This window comes from Amblyraja radiata, chromosome 20 (assembly GCF_010909765.2).
Source record: "Amblyraja radiata isolate CabotCenter1 chromosome 20, sAmbRad1.1.pri, whole genome shotgun sequence".
Taxonomy (NCBI): Eukaryota; Metazoa; Chordata; class Chondrichthyes; order Rajiformes; family Rajidae; genus Amblyraja; species Amblyraja radiata.
This window is the reverse complement of record NC_045975.1, coordinates 12,349,607-12,364,476: the sequence shown is the minus strand read 5'-3', so window position 1 is coordinate 12,364,476 and position 14,870 is coordinate 12,349,607. Positions and strand designations below refer to the sequence as shown.

At 47.4% G+C, this 14,870-nt stretch overlaps 1 protein-coding gene across 3 annotated transcripts in view; it reads left to right on the top strand.

Moving 5' to 3' along the window:
* The first annotated feature begins 2,050 nt into the window (after nucleotides 1-2,050).
* Nucleotides 2,051-14,870, top strand: part of LOC116984595 (fatty acyl-CoA reductase 1) — a 92,370-nt gene continuing 79,550 nt past the window's right edge. Inside the window, exon 1 of one of the 3 annotated variants that reach the window (XM_033038820.1) lies at nucleotides 2,051-2,180. The gene's annotated coding sequence lies outside the window, so the exon portion shown is untranslated. Of the gene's footprint in view, nucleotides 2,181-6,310; nucleotides 6,331-14,870 lie in introns of those variants that run through there. The other 2 variants (XM_033038822.1, XM_033038821.1) reach the window with 2 other exon arrangements.

Below are 14,870 nucleotides of genomic sequence, written 5' to 3'. Positions count from 1 at the left end.
ATCAGGTGGAATGACTGTTTAGCAGCCTCACAGTCTGTGGAAGGAAGCTGTTTATCAGTCTGGTTGTCCGGGCTTCCTATTATGCCATCCTATTGCGACTCTGGCCTCACCCTGACAGATATTCTCTTTGTTCCATTCATTCCCTCCTACACAATGTAAAGCAAACTTGTTTTCTCTTTAGATAGACAAAAAAAAAATGCTGGAGTAACTCAGTGAGTCAGCATCATCAAGCTCGCCGACGACACCACTGTTGTTGGACGAATTACAGATGGCGATGAGTCAGGGTATAGGTGAGATTGACCGATTGACCAAATGGTGCCAGCACAATAACCTGGCTCTCAGTAAACATCAGTAAAACTAAGGAACTGATTGTGGACTTCGGGAGGGAAAGGGTGAGGACCCACAATCCTGTTTATATCAATGGGACGATGGTGGAGAGGGTCAAAAACTTCAAATTCCTGGGCGTGCATATTTCTGAAGATCTTTCCTGGACCCAGCACACTGATGCAATTATAAAGAAGGCACATCAGCGCCTCTACTTCCTGTGAAGATTAAGGGGATTTGGAAAGTCAAAGAGGATTCTCCTGAATTTCTACAGCTGCACAGTAGAGAGTATACTGACTGGTTACATCGTGGCCTGGTACGGCAACTTGAACGTCCAGGAGCGGAAAAGACTGCAAAAAGTTGTGACCACTGCCCAATCTATCACCGGCTTTGACCTCCCCACCATCGAAGGGATCTATCGAAGTCGCTGTCTCAAAAAGGCAGCCAACATCAAGAGAGGGGGAGGGGGGGTGAGAGGGAGGGGGGGGAGAGAGGGAGGGAAGGGAGAGGGAGAGAGGAAAAGAGGGAGGGAAGATGGGGAGGGGAGGGAGAGAGGGGGAGGGGGGGGGGGGGGGGGGAGAGAGACACGGAGGGGGGGGAGAGAGGGGGGGGGGGGGAGGGGGGGGGAGAGGGAGAGGGAGAGGGGGGGGGGGGGGGGGGAGAGGGGGGGGGGGAGAGAGGGGGGAAGGGGGAGAGAGGGGGAAGGGGGAGAGAGGGGGAAGGGGAAGAGGGGAGAGAGATGGGGGGAATGGAGAGGGAGAGGGGGAGAGGGTGAGAGAAGGGGGGAGGGAGGAGAAGGGGGGGGACGAGAGAGGGAAGGAGAGAGGGGGGGAAGGAGGGGAGAGAGGCGATGGGGGAGAGGGGGGAGGGGAGAGAGGGGGGAGGGGAGAGAGGGGGAAGGGGAGATGGGGGGGAAGGGGAGGGAGGGGGGAGGGCGAGAGAGGGAGGAGGGGGAGAGAGGGAGGAGAGGGAGGAGGGGGAGGGGTGAGGGGAGACGGGAGAGGGAGGGGGGAGGAGGGGGGAGGGGAGAGAGGGAGGAGCGGGGGGGGGAGAGAAGGGGGGAGGAGGGGGGAGAGAGGAGGGGGGGAAGGGGGGGGAGAGAGGGGAAGGGGAGAGAGGCGCGGGAGGGGGAGGAGAGGGGGGAGGAGGAGATGGGGGGGAGAGGAGAGGGGGGAAGGGGGAGATGGGGAACATGGGGGAGAGGCGAAGAGAGGGGGGAGGGGGTGGTAGATGGACACCGCTCTGAGATGAAACACACGCCCTGTACTTGATCGTCGTTGTATAATCGCGGCAGAGCCCACTGCTGATGCACGCGCGGTACTTGAGGCGACGGGGCGCGTCATCGATCGCTGCCCATCACAGGTCTATGCCCCGCCCATTGGCTGATTGACATCAACGTTGCCCAATAGTAAACGGGAATGTCACGGTCAGGTCTCGTTCACCGTCCAATAGGAAGCAGACATTGGGTGGCGGCGGGTGATTGACAGCCGTCTCATCTAATTGCAACCCGGTATGGAGCGCCCGTCCCGCCTCCTACCGCGAACGCCGGCCAATCAACACTGATTAAAGGCTGGTTAAGGCCATCGATTGGGTGATTGACATTCTCTTGCCCAATAGGGCCGGCCCATGGATGAGTGACGGCGGCTTTGACCAATAGTGAGGCGGGGAGGGTGGAGATCGGTGGAGCTGGCGGTCCCTCCCCGGGGAGGAGAGGCGGGGTCAAGCTCAGGGCGGCCAATCAGCGCGGGCTGACAGCCGGCGGGCGGAGGGAGGGAGGGAGGGACGGTGTGAGGGAGAACGAGCGAGTGAGCGGGCGGCCGGAGCGGAGTGGAGTGGAGTGGAGTGGAGCGGCGAGGGTAGGCTTGGCTTGGCCTGGGGAGAGGGAGCCGAGGTGGCTGTGGGTCGGGCCTCGGGAGAGGAGAGGGGACTGCGGGCTGGGCGGGTTCGGGGTTCTGCCGGCGGGAGAGGGGGGAGGGGGGAGATAATGGTTCGCCGCCCCCCCGGCGTCACCTCAGTCCGGCCCGTGATCGCAATCGCGACGCTCGATCTTCCGCCAGCCGCGCTCCGTATCCCACCCGCACCTCGGCCATTCCCCATCCTATCCCCTCCATCCCCACCCGCATCTGTATCCCTCCCTCCATCCCCCACCGCGCAAATTGTACCCCCACCCATCCTCTTCTCTCCTCTCCACCACCCGCATCTCAGCCCGCCTCTTCCCAGCTCCTCCTCCACACAAACTATACCCCCTCCCTCAACCCCCCCCACACATCTGATACCACACCCACCCCACACACAATATACCCACCGCACCCCACCAGAATCTAGACCCTCAACCCCCACATAAGCGTACCCTCCCTCACCACCACACAATCATTACCGCCCTCACCCCCCAAACAATATCATACCCACCCCCCACACAATCATACCCTCCCGCACCCCCCACATTTAACCTATACCCCATCCCCCCCACACACAAAGTCCGTATACCCGCCCGCCCTGCCCCCCCCCCCACAATCTATACCCTCTCCATCGCCTCCCCCACACAATCTATACCCTCCCTCAACCCCACACATACTCTATACCCTCCCTCACCCACACACACACAATCTATATCCTCTCCCTCACCCCCACACACATAATCTATACCCTCCCTCACAAATTGTACCCCCTCGTCTCACCATTCTCTGCTTTCAACCCCATCCTTCAACATCCGCTCACCGTCACCCAGCTGGCATCTTCCTCTCCCACCCTTCTTTACCCCCCTCCCCCACCATTCTTTACCCCACTCCCACAATTCTTTACCCCATCCCCCAGCATTCTTTACCCCCCCATCCCCCAGCATTCTTTACCCCCCATCCCCCAGCATTCTTTCCCCCCCATCCCCCAGCATTCTTTACCCCCCCCCCATCCCCCAGCATTCTTTACCCCCCCATCCCTCAACATTATTTACCCCCCCACCCCCAGCATTCTTTACCCACCCCCCATCCCCCAGCATTCTTTACCCCCCATCCCCCAGCATTCTTTACCCCCTCCCAGCCCCCACCATTCTTTACCCCCCACCTCCCCCATCATTCTTTACCTCCTCTCCACTAATCCCCATCACCACCCCAATCCCATGCCCTTTCCCTTGTATCATCCTACCCTGTATATTGTCCCCTCCTAGCCCATTCTTTTCCTGCTACTCTATCCCCTCCCCTAGCCTGACCCCACTTCCTGTCATCACTACCCTTACTCGTTGCATCCCTTGACAAATTCCCTGTCCTTACACCGTTACTCCCTTCCAACACTCCATGTGCCCCTTACTCTCCTCCCCACCCTCGCCTCACTCCCTATAACATAATCCTCTCCTCACTATGGTGGGGGAGGGTGGGCCCAAGAATTGTGTGGGAGGAAGGTCTCACCCTTGATGGCAAAAATTAAATTCTGATAATCATACAGCAGATACAGGCGTTTTTAGTGTATCTGTGTCCCCACCCCTTAACTCATCCCTGTAACCCCACCAGCATCCACTCCCTTTCACCCAGCTCTCACCCCCCACATCCACCCCCTGTAATCCCACCCCATTCTCCCCTTCTCACTGTACCCCTTTTTCATCAGTTTCACCGCACCTTTTAAAGTTAAACCCACCACAGCCTGCTGTAACCCCTCCACTTCCTCCACCCTCTTGGGGCCCTTCTGCATCCATTCTCCCCTTACCCGCTATACCTTTCTATTGACTCTAGCCTCCGCCACTCTTAGTACCTTATTCATGTCCTTTTCTTTGCCCCCTAACCCTACTCTCATGCCCCAGCCCTTCACTGTCTCCCCATTCCATATACACCTGTCCTTGCTGCACGCCCCTCCACCTTCTCACCTAGCCTAGATGCAGATGGGTTCTATCCCACTCCCACTCACCTTTTCCCCCGTATGCCCAGATCCCTGCCGCTTCATGGGATTGTCTCACCTCACGGAGTTCCTCCCCAGACTTTATCCCCCCTGTATGTGCATCCACCCTGTCCTCTGGTCTGGGAGTTACAGCACCTTATTCCTCAATGAGTTCTTGTACATTTACTTTGAGTGCAGTCACCCACCTTGGCCCTTCCCAGTTAAAAAGCAGTTACACCTATTGTAGCCTTCAAAACACCTTGGCGCTCGAGAGCGAGTGCTGGACATCAGAATGAAAATTGTCCTATATAGTTGTTATTCTGTATGGGGTTTCTGATGAAATTGTATTTGCAAATCAGGAAGTTACTTGGTTATTGTGTTTGCATTTGAAGATCTTTCTGATTAAATTGGGGAGCTAATGTGGAATGATAATAGAGTCAATATTTTGGACCAAGTGCTTTTCTCAGAGCCTTGGCAAAGGGTCTCAGACCTGAAAGATTAATTAGTAGAAGGAGAACCAGATGCTGACTGGATGGTTAAGTGTTTCCTGCATTTTCTGTTCATATTTTGGATTCCCAGTATCTGCAGGTTTTTTTGTGATTTCTTTTAAATCTGTTTTCTGTGTACAACACTAGTAGAGAAGGTTTCTTCCTCTTACTCATATCAAACCCCTCCCAAAAAGCCTGATTCCGAACGTCTGGATTTAATTGCAGTTTCTCAATGCTCTGAAACCTCGTACTCCCTCGGGCCTTAATTCTTCCATTACCTACCTTGTCAGGTGACTTCGTCACATTACCCAACATTATGGGTTAACGTGTTGTTGAGCTTTTATTGACAGCTACTTTCTACCACATGGAAATGAATGATAAGGAAGTTTTTTAAAATCTGATTAATCGATGTACTTGTTAATATGAGGATGGAGGATGGAATATGTGGAATTGGTTTTAATATATTATGCAATTATAAAATGTCATCAGGCATTTGGTGGTGAAGAAGGTGTAAAATATCGGCTGTTGTATTAAGTACTGGAGTTTGGATGCCATGTCACAGTTGTACAAAACGTTGGTGAGCCTGCAACTGGAATATTGTGTGTAGTTCACATAGCTACACTAAAGGAATATACTGTATTCTACACTTTTTTGTCTTGCACTATCTGTTATGCTTGTGTCACCGTGATTAACTTCTGGTGTACAGTACGATTTGACTGGATAGTACACAGTTTTTCACTGCATCTCGGTACACGTGACACTATTCATTTACCACCAATATTGAACAATAGAAAGGGTGCGCATAAACTAGAGGGTGCAGAGAAGAGTTGCAAGGGTGTTGATAGGAATGGAGGGCTTGAGTTATTGTGAGAGGCTGTATAGGCTGGGACTGTTTTCCCTGGAACGAAGGATGCTGACGGTTGACCTGTTAGAGGTGTATAAAATCATGAGGGGCCTAGATAGGGTAGATATCCATTTTTTTCCCCAAGGCAGAGGTGTTCAAAACCGGAGGTCATCGTTCTACGGCGAGAAGGGAAATTTTTAATGGGGGTCTGAGGAGCAATTTGCTCCCATAGAGTGTGGTGGGTATATGGAACAAGCTGCCGGCGAAAATGGTCGAGGTGGGGGTACATTTACAATGTTTAGAAGACATTTAGACAGGTGCACAGTTAGGAAGGTTTAGAAGGATATGGGCAACGTGCAGGCTCCCGAGACAAGCTTAAATGGGCAGCTTGGTTGCCAGGGACAAGTTGGGCCAGAACGCCTGTATCTGCTGTATGATTCTCAGAATTTAATTTTTGCCATCAAGGGTGAGACCTAGATTTCTAGCCATTGCTCCTTCACATTCATGCCTCCTTTTAAAGGTATACTTGAGAATGTATTATTATTTGAAGTGCTACCTCAGTGCACACAATCTCATTTTAAGAGGACAATCTTATCCTATGTCTGAATGCACAACAATATCCAGTGTCACACCTATTGTATAATGAGTGCATGTTCATGTACAAAGTCGATGTTTCTTGAAATCCACCAATTGTTTTTAAGATAGATATGCTGGTGAGGCAGCATCTATGGAGCGTAGGAATAGGTGACGTTTCGGGTTGAGACCCTTCAGACTGACGTTCAGTGCAGAATCTGCTGAAAAAAAGAAATGGTATATGAAGGAGTCTTCACTTTTCTAAAACCACATAATGTTGTTTCTAGCAGTGTAGGTTTTAAATAAACTTGAGTGTTTTATTGAATACTTTTGGATTGCTTCCCATACACCAACTCGTGTTTTATGCTGGTGAGGAACAACTTGAAGGTATTCAGTCTACACACCAACACCTATGTTTTGGGTGACCTTAAAGAAACAGTTTGCATGAAGCACATTTCATGGGTTGCGACTGTATAGGTAATCCAAAATCCCCAACGCGCGTTGCAGATTATGCAAATTGTCTGATGCGAAATGCAAAATAGTCGAACAGATGACAAAGTTGTCAACGTTATTTGAACCTCAAACACCTTTTTATGGAAGGAACTCCCATGTCACATTGTGATTCAATTCAATTCAATTCAATTCAACTTTAATGTCATTGCACAAATACTGAGTATGGGTACAACGAAATGCAGTTTTGCGTCAGTCCGTAGTAGTGCAATATAGAAATTTAAAAAAAAAAGAGGATACAGAATAATAAAAAATACAGAATAATTAAACAATGGGGACGGAGGGACCGGAGGAATCTATCGGCGGGACTCCGAGTTCAGCAATGCGACGGTATGATTGTAGAAGCTGTTCCTCATCCTACTGGTACGAGACCTGAGGCTCCTGTACCGCCTCCCTGATGGGAGGAGGGCAAACAGTCCATGGTTGGGGTGGGAGGGGTCTTTAATGATCTTCCCAGCTCGTTTCAGACACCGTTTTCGGTGGAGGGCATCCATGGCAGGGAGCGGGGCACCGATGATGTGCTGCGCGGTTTTCACCACCCGTTGTAGTGCCTTCCTGTCCGCAACAGTGCAGCTGCTGTACCATACCGTGAAGCAGGCGGTCAGGATGCTCTCGATGGTACACCGGTAGAAGTTGGTCAGGATCTGGGGGGACAGGTGGGCTTTCTTGAGCCTCCTCAGGAAGTAAAGGCGCTGCTGTGCCTTTTTGATCAGCTTGGAGGTGTTGAGGGACCAGGACAAATCCTCCGAGATGTGTACCCCTGAGGAATTTGTAGCTGGAGACGCGCTCCACCTCAGTCCCGTTTATGTGGATGGGGGTATGTCTGCCCCCTCTGACCTTCCTGAAGTCGACAATAAGTTCCTTCGTCTTCTTGGAGTTGAGGACGAGGTTATTATTGGCACACCAGGTTGTCAGGTGCTGGACCTCCTCTCTGTAGGCTGACTCATCGTTGTCACTGATCAGTCCTACCACCGTGGTGTCGTCAGCAAACTTAATGATGGCGTTGGATCCGTACTTAGGGATGCAGTCGTGGGTGAAGAGGGAGTAGAGGAGAGGGCTGAGCACACAGCCCTGTGGCACGCCGGTGTTCAGTGTTATAGTGGTGGAGGTGAGGTTGTTGACCCTAACAGACTGTGGTCTGTTGGTGAGGAAATCCAGTGTCCAGTTGCAGAGGGAGGTGGAGATGCCAAGCCCGCTGAGTTTGGTGATCAAGCTGGCGGGGATGACAGTGTTGAAAGCGGAGCTGAAATCAATGAACAGCAACCTGATGTAGGAGTTGTTGTTGTCCAGGTGGGTCAGGGCAGAGTGTAGGGCCGCCAATATGGCGTCCTCTGTAGACCTGTTGGCCCGGTAGGCAAACTGATGGAGGTCCAGTGTGGGGGGGAGGCTGGCTTTGAGGTGAGCCAAGATCAGCCGCTCAAAGCACTGATTGAACTTCAACTTCCATCGCAGGCTGCAACCTGAGGATTCCTTTGCCAACAGACCCAGGTCTTAACTACAACACCATAATTTGGGAGAACACAAGGAGTAGAAAGAGACTTAAGAAATAAGTTGTACAGAATTATGATTATGTGGCTAGTGCAATTAATGTTTGATTTAATTTTTCCAAAAGATTTGTTCAATAGTTAAAATGATGTTTTAGAATTAGCTGAACCAATATTTCATACATTTGTTATATTGTATGACTGCTGTTGTGTTTTTGGTCAGTAAAAATATCCATCTTCAACTTCTGTCGTGTTGAGTATATAAAGCTTTTGTAGTCCGACCATAGATATTCACATGTTTGGCTGGTTGTTCTATCATGAGATCCCCATGTGAACACTACAGGAAACAACAGCAGCATTGTGGCAGAAGAAATTGGCCCAATAGATTGAATTTTTCTCTCCTCTTGCTGTTGATTAGGGGATTCTATTTGTTTCATCTGAACTTTGGGTTCCTACAGGAATATTTTATCTTTGATTATAAAATGTTTATCTGTTGTCTGTTCAGACGAGAACAGATAATGTGGCGCAGCTTAGTCCATCACATAAACCAGCCTCCCCTTGTTCCCTACTTCCCCACCATGGATTCCATCTACACTTTACGCTGCCTCAGGAAAACAGCCAGCATAATTAAGGGCCACTCACACCCCGGTTAATCTCTCTTCTCTCTCCCAGTGGGCAGGAGATACAGGTTTGAAAGCACATTCCACCAGATTCGGAGACAGCTTATTCCCTGCTGTTATTCGACTCTTGAACAGACTTCTCATAAGCCAAGGGTGTACTCCTGATCTCCTGTTGCAGCCCATACACTTTTTTTGTACCTGCAACTTCTCTGTACGTGTAACACCATATTCTGCACTCTATTTCCTTTATCCTTTTGCACTACCTGATGTACTTGTATAAGTATGATTGGATTCCTGTATATGGATAGCACGCAAAACTAAGCATTTCACTGTATCTCTAAACAAATGACAATAATATACCAAGAGAGAGATTGTGGTTCAGTGTAAGCTGCTATTTATCACACTTAACAACATCTCTAATCTAGATAAGAGGGTTTATAGGGTTATAGGTAAGTAATATATAATTATTTTATTTGAGACCGATATCTTAATTATCCATGTGTTCAGATAAGTTTGTTTAACAATGGTGCTTCTAATGTCAGAACTGTACACTTGTCCAGCTTGGTAATGTTTTTAGACCAAGTAAGCCAGTGAAAATCCCACCATGATAAGATGAGAATTTTAATTCAGTGTAACATGGGGATTTGGTATGCAGTTATCAGGGTTCAAAGGTTTGGTTTGAAGGGAAACTATAGTCTGGGCTAATGTATGGTTTTGTTCTCGCGCAAATGTGATTGCTTTGTTTGGTAGGCCCGCCAGCCAGTGTATCAGTGGCATAAAGCAAAGTGACCCACAACACCAACTTAGGGAGGCACAGACCAGAGACACGGGTTCAATCTTGACCTCGGGTTCCATCTGCTTCTCGTTTGCATGCTCTTCCTGTGACTGTATGGGTTTTATCCGGGTGCTCCAGCTTCTACCCACATCCGAAAGATATTAGAGTTTGGAGGTTAATTGGCTTCCGTAAATTGCCTCTAATGAGAAGGTGGGATAACATCGAACGAGTGTGAACGGGTGGTTAGTGGTCGGCGTGGACTAAAAGGGCTTATTTATATGCTGTAGCTTTAAAACTCAAATTAAAAAAATAATAAGGAATTCACAGCAGTGCCAATCCCAAATCATTCACTTGACAAGTTGCCTTGTTTTGTCACAATCTCAGTGATCCTTGTCTACATAAAAAATTATTATAATAGTTACACGTATTGCAGCTATTCTTGAAATTGTTCAACATAGTAAGTAGCAGGAGCTTTGACCCATTGTGTCTGTCCGCTTTGGTCTACCCGCAATAGTTGGTCTTTCCAATTTTTATTCTGTTCCCTTCATTAAAGATTCACGTGCCCCTTGCATTTTAGCTGATATTTTGACTGAAAGATACAGCGTGGAAACAGGTCCTGTGGCCCATTGAGTCCATGCCAACCATCAATTACTCATTCTCACTATTTTAGTTTGCCGATACAGCATGGAAAGAGGCCCTTTGGCCTACTCGGTCCATGTCAATCATCCATCACCGCCCACACCAGCACTATTCTATCCCACCTTCTCATCCACTCTCTGAATACTGGGGGCAACTTAGAGGCCAATTTGCCTACCAACCCAGATGTCTTTGGATGTGGGAGGAAACCGGAGCACCTGGATGAAACCCACTCAGTCACTGGTAGAAGTGCAAGCTCCACACAGACAGCACCCAAGATCAGGATCAAACCTGGGTCTCTGGTGCTGTGTGGTAGCAGCTCTACCAACTTGCCCAACTGTGCCACCCTAATTTATGTTAAATCCGTGATGTGGATAATTTGTTAATTAGTCGGCTACCAAGCTGAATGTTCCTTAGTCATCCAGAAGCTTGGGTTGTTCCTCTTTAGTCATCGGCGCTGGGAATTTGTAGCCTAATGTACCAAATGGGATGCAGTTGAAGACATTATTGGAGTCTTTTGCAAGGTTTTCTCCAAAATCATGGATGTTTAAAACAAAAATAGAAATTATTTGTAGTGGGTATGAAAATATTACTTTCCTAAACAAATGTGAAAGATAATGCGGCACTGGTACAGGCTGGGGCAGTGGCTGTCATATTGACAGAGGAGAAAGAAGGGTTTGTGTTTATACAGAGCCTGCTTGTGTTGTCAATATGGATAAAGTGCATCACACAATGAATTGCTTTTCAGGAGTGCGGCAACATTTGTACAAAAAAACAGCTGAGCAGTTGTTCAGTTTGAGAGAATAATGAATCTTCCTTTTCTGTTGGTAAACTGAAAAATATTGATCGAGAATAAAGGAGAAGTTGAGATTCTTTTCTTTGGGGGGGGGGGGGGGCAGGGGCAGGCAGAGCCGTGTGGATCTTCAACAGCCAATATGTGTTTAATTGGAGCCTGCATTGAAATATTTACCAACGTGGATTTGCGTTTTGGTAAGGAATGAGGTCACACATCATGTAGAAAATAAGAAACAATGTGGAGAAGATAAGGATTGAAGAGTTCATGTACAGTGCCCTCCGTAATGTTTGGGACAAAGACCCATCATTTATTTATTTGCCTCTGTACTCCACAATTTGAGATTTGTAATAGAAAAAAAATCACATGTAGTTAAAGTGCACATTGTCAGATTTTAATAAAGGCCATTTTTATACATTTTAGTTTCACCATGTACAAATTACAACAGTGTTTATACATAGTCCCCCAACTTCAGGGCACATAATGTTTGATACACAGCAATGTCATGTAAATGTAAGTAGTCATGTTTAGTATTTTGTTGCATATCCTTTGCATGCAATGACTGCTTGAATTCTGCGATTCATGGACATCGCCTGTTGCTGGTCTTCTCTGGTGATGCTCTGCCAGGCCTTGCAGCCATCTTTAGCTTATGCTTGTTTTGTGGGCCAATCCCCTTCAGTTTTCTCTTCAGCATATAAAAGGCATGCTCAATTGGGTTCAGATCAGGTGATTGACTTGGCCATACAAGAATTGACCATTTTTTAACCTTGAAAAACTCCTTTGTTGCTTTAGCAGTATGTTTGGGATCATTGTCTTGCTGTAGAATGAACCGCCGGCCAATGAGCTTTGAGGCATTTGTTTGAACTTGAGCAGATAGGATGTGTCTATACACTTCAGAATTCATTATGCTAGTACCATCAGCAGTTGTATCATCAATGAAGATAAGTGAGCCAGTACCTTCAGCAGCCATACATGCCCAGGTGATAACACCCCCACCACCGTGTTTCACAGATGAGGTGGTATGCTTTGGATCTTGGGCAGTTCCTTCTCTCCTCCATACTTTGTTCTTGCCATCACTCTATATATAAGTTAATCTTCGTCTCATCTGTCCACAAGACCTTTTACCAGAACTGTGGTTGCTCTTTTAAGTACTTCTTGGTAAACTGTAACCTGGCCATCTATTTTTGCGACCAGTGGTTTGCATCTTGCAATGTAGCCTCTGTATTTCTGTTTATTAAGTATTCTGTGGACAGTGGTGATTGACAAATCCATACCTGACTCCTGAACAATCTTTATGATCTGTCGGACAGGTGTTTGTCATCAGCTGTGGAGGTCTTCCTTGGCCTGCCAGTCCCTTTGTGATTAGTAAGCTCACCAGTGCCCTCTTGCCTCTTAATGATGTTCCAAACAGTTTATTTTGGTAAGCCTAAGGTTTGGCTGATGTTTTATTCTTGTTTTACAGTCTCATAATGGCTTATTTGACTTTCATTTGCATAACTTTTAGTCCTCATGTTGATAAACAGCAATAAAAGTTTCCAAAGGTGATAGAAAAGACTAGGTGCTGATAGCTCTTATACCTGCATGAAGGAGGCAATTAAATGCACCTGAGCAATTACAAACACCTGTGAAGCCATGTGTCCCAAACATTATGGCGCCCTGAAATGGGGGGACTATGTACAAACACAGCTGTAATTTCTACATGGTGAAACCAATATATGTAAAAATGGCCTTTATTAAAATCTGACAATGTGCACTTTAACCAAATCTCAAATTGTGGAGTACAGAGGCAAATAAATAAATGATGGGTCTTTGTCCCAAACATTATGGAGGGCACTGTACATGTGACCAGGACTTGTGAACCAGTTGGATAAGACCATAACAGATAGAAACCAGACTAGCTGTAAAGTTGTAGGTCTAATCTGCATTGATTGAATTACACATGGTGTACTGTGAAGGAGAATGAATAGCGGCATCAGTGATTGTGCAAGAAATCTTTACAAGTTGTTGCCAGGAAGTTTGGCTTTAAGGAAAGAATGGAAGTGAGTCGTTTTTTTGGTAAGAGCAGGTTGAGGCATGACCAAACTCATGGGCTGAAGGTGTAGACTTTGAAAGGGTGTCATCACTTCTTGGTAAAGTGAAAACCAGAGGCTTTCAGGAAATCGAAAGAAAAATGTTTCTTGGGGAGTGGCTCTCGCACGGCACGCATTTGGGGCAAATAATTGTTTGTTTATTTAAAATCTAAGAGTTTGCAGAGAGAGCTGTGTCTTTTTATACTATGACCTGCCGATCGTTTCACTGAACACCTCCGCTCAGTCCACCTACTTGATCTGGTTGCTCAACGCTTTAACTTCCCATTCCCAAACTGACCTTCCTGTCCTGGGCCTCATCCATTGTCAGAGTGAGGCCCAGTGCAAATTGGAGGAACAGCACCTCGTGTTTCACGTGGATTGCATACACCCCAGCGGTATGAACATTGACTTCTCTAACTTCAAATAGCCCTTGGTTTCCCTCCCTCTCCATCGCCTCCTCCTTCCCAGTTCTCCCACCAGTCTTACTGCCCCCGACTACATTTTATCTCTCTCCTGCCCACTCCCCTGACATCAGTCTGAAGAAGGGTCTCGTCCCGGAACGTCACCCATTCCTTCTCTCCAGAGATACTGCCTGTCCCGTTGAGTGACTCCAGCATCCAGTCTACCTTTGATTTAAACCAACATCTGCAGTTCTTTCCTACACAAATACTAGAAGGCATAGCTTTAAGGTGAAAGGGGAAAAATCTAAAGGAGATTTACTTGGCAAGTTTCTTTACAAGACTAATTGTACTGGCAGGTAAGTGACAAAACTATATATGATAGCAAGGTTCAAGAGCTTCAGTGCATTTAGAAAGTATGTTACATTTTTTGTTACGTTACAGCCTTATTTTAAAATTGATTAAATTCTTTTTTTTTAATCAATCTACACACAATACCCTAGAATGAAGAAGCGAAAAGAGGTGTTTAGAAATTTTTGCAAAGTAATTAAAGAGAAATAACTGAAATATCACATTTACATAAGTATTCAGACCCTGTGCCATGACACTCAAAATTGAGCTTCGGTGCATCCTGTTTCCATTGATTATCCTTGAGATGTTTCTACAACTTGATTAGAGTCCACCAGTGGTAAATTAAATTGATTGGACACGACCTGGAAAGGCACACACCTGTCTATATTAGGTCCCATAGTTGGCAGTGCACGTCAGAGAAAAACCAAGCTATGAAGACGAAGGAATTGTCCGCAGACCTCCAAGCCAGGATTGTGTTGAAACAGATCCGGGGAAGGGTATAAAACAATTTCTGCAGCATTGCAGGTCCCGAAGAGCACAGTAGCCTCTGTCATACTTAAATGGAAGAACTTTGGAACCACCAGGACTCTTCATAGAGCTGGCTGCCCGGCCAGACTGAGCAATCGGGGGAGAGGGGTCTTGGTCAGGGAAGTGACCAAGAACCCGATGGTCACTCTGACAGAGCTCCACAGTTCCTCTGTGGAGATGGGAGAACCTTCCAGAACGACAACTATATCTGCAGCACTCCACCAATCAGGCCTTATGGTAGTTTGAGAAAGAACTGCAGATGCTGAATTTATGTCAAGCCTTATGGTAGAGCGGCTAGATGGAAGCCACTCCTCAGTAAAAGGCACATGACAGCCCGCTTGGAGTTTGCCAAAAGGCACCTAAAGGACTCTCAAACCATGAGAAACAAGATTCGCTGGTCTGATGAAACCAAGATTGAACTTTATGGCCTGAATGCCAAGCGTCATGTCTGGAGGAAACCTGGCAACGCTCATCACCTGGCCAATACCAAACCTACGGTGAAGCATGGTGGTGGCAGCATCATGCTGTGGGGATGTTTTTCAGCGGCAGGTACTGGGAGACTAGTCAGGATCGAGGGAAAGATGAACAGAGCAAAGTATAAAGAGATCCTCGA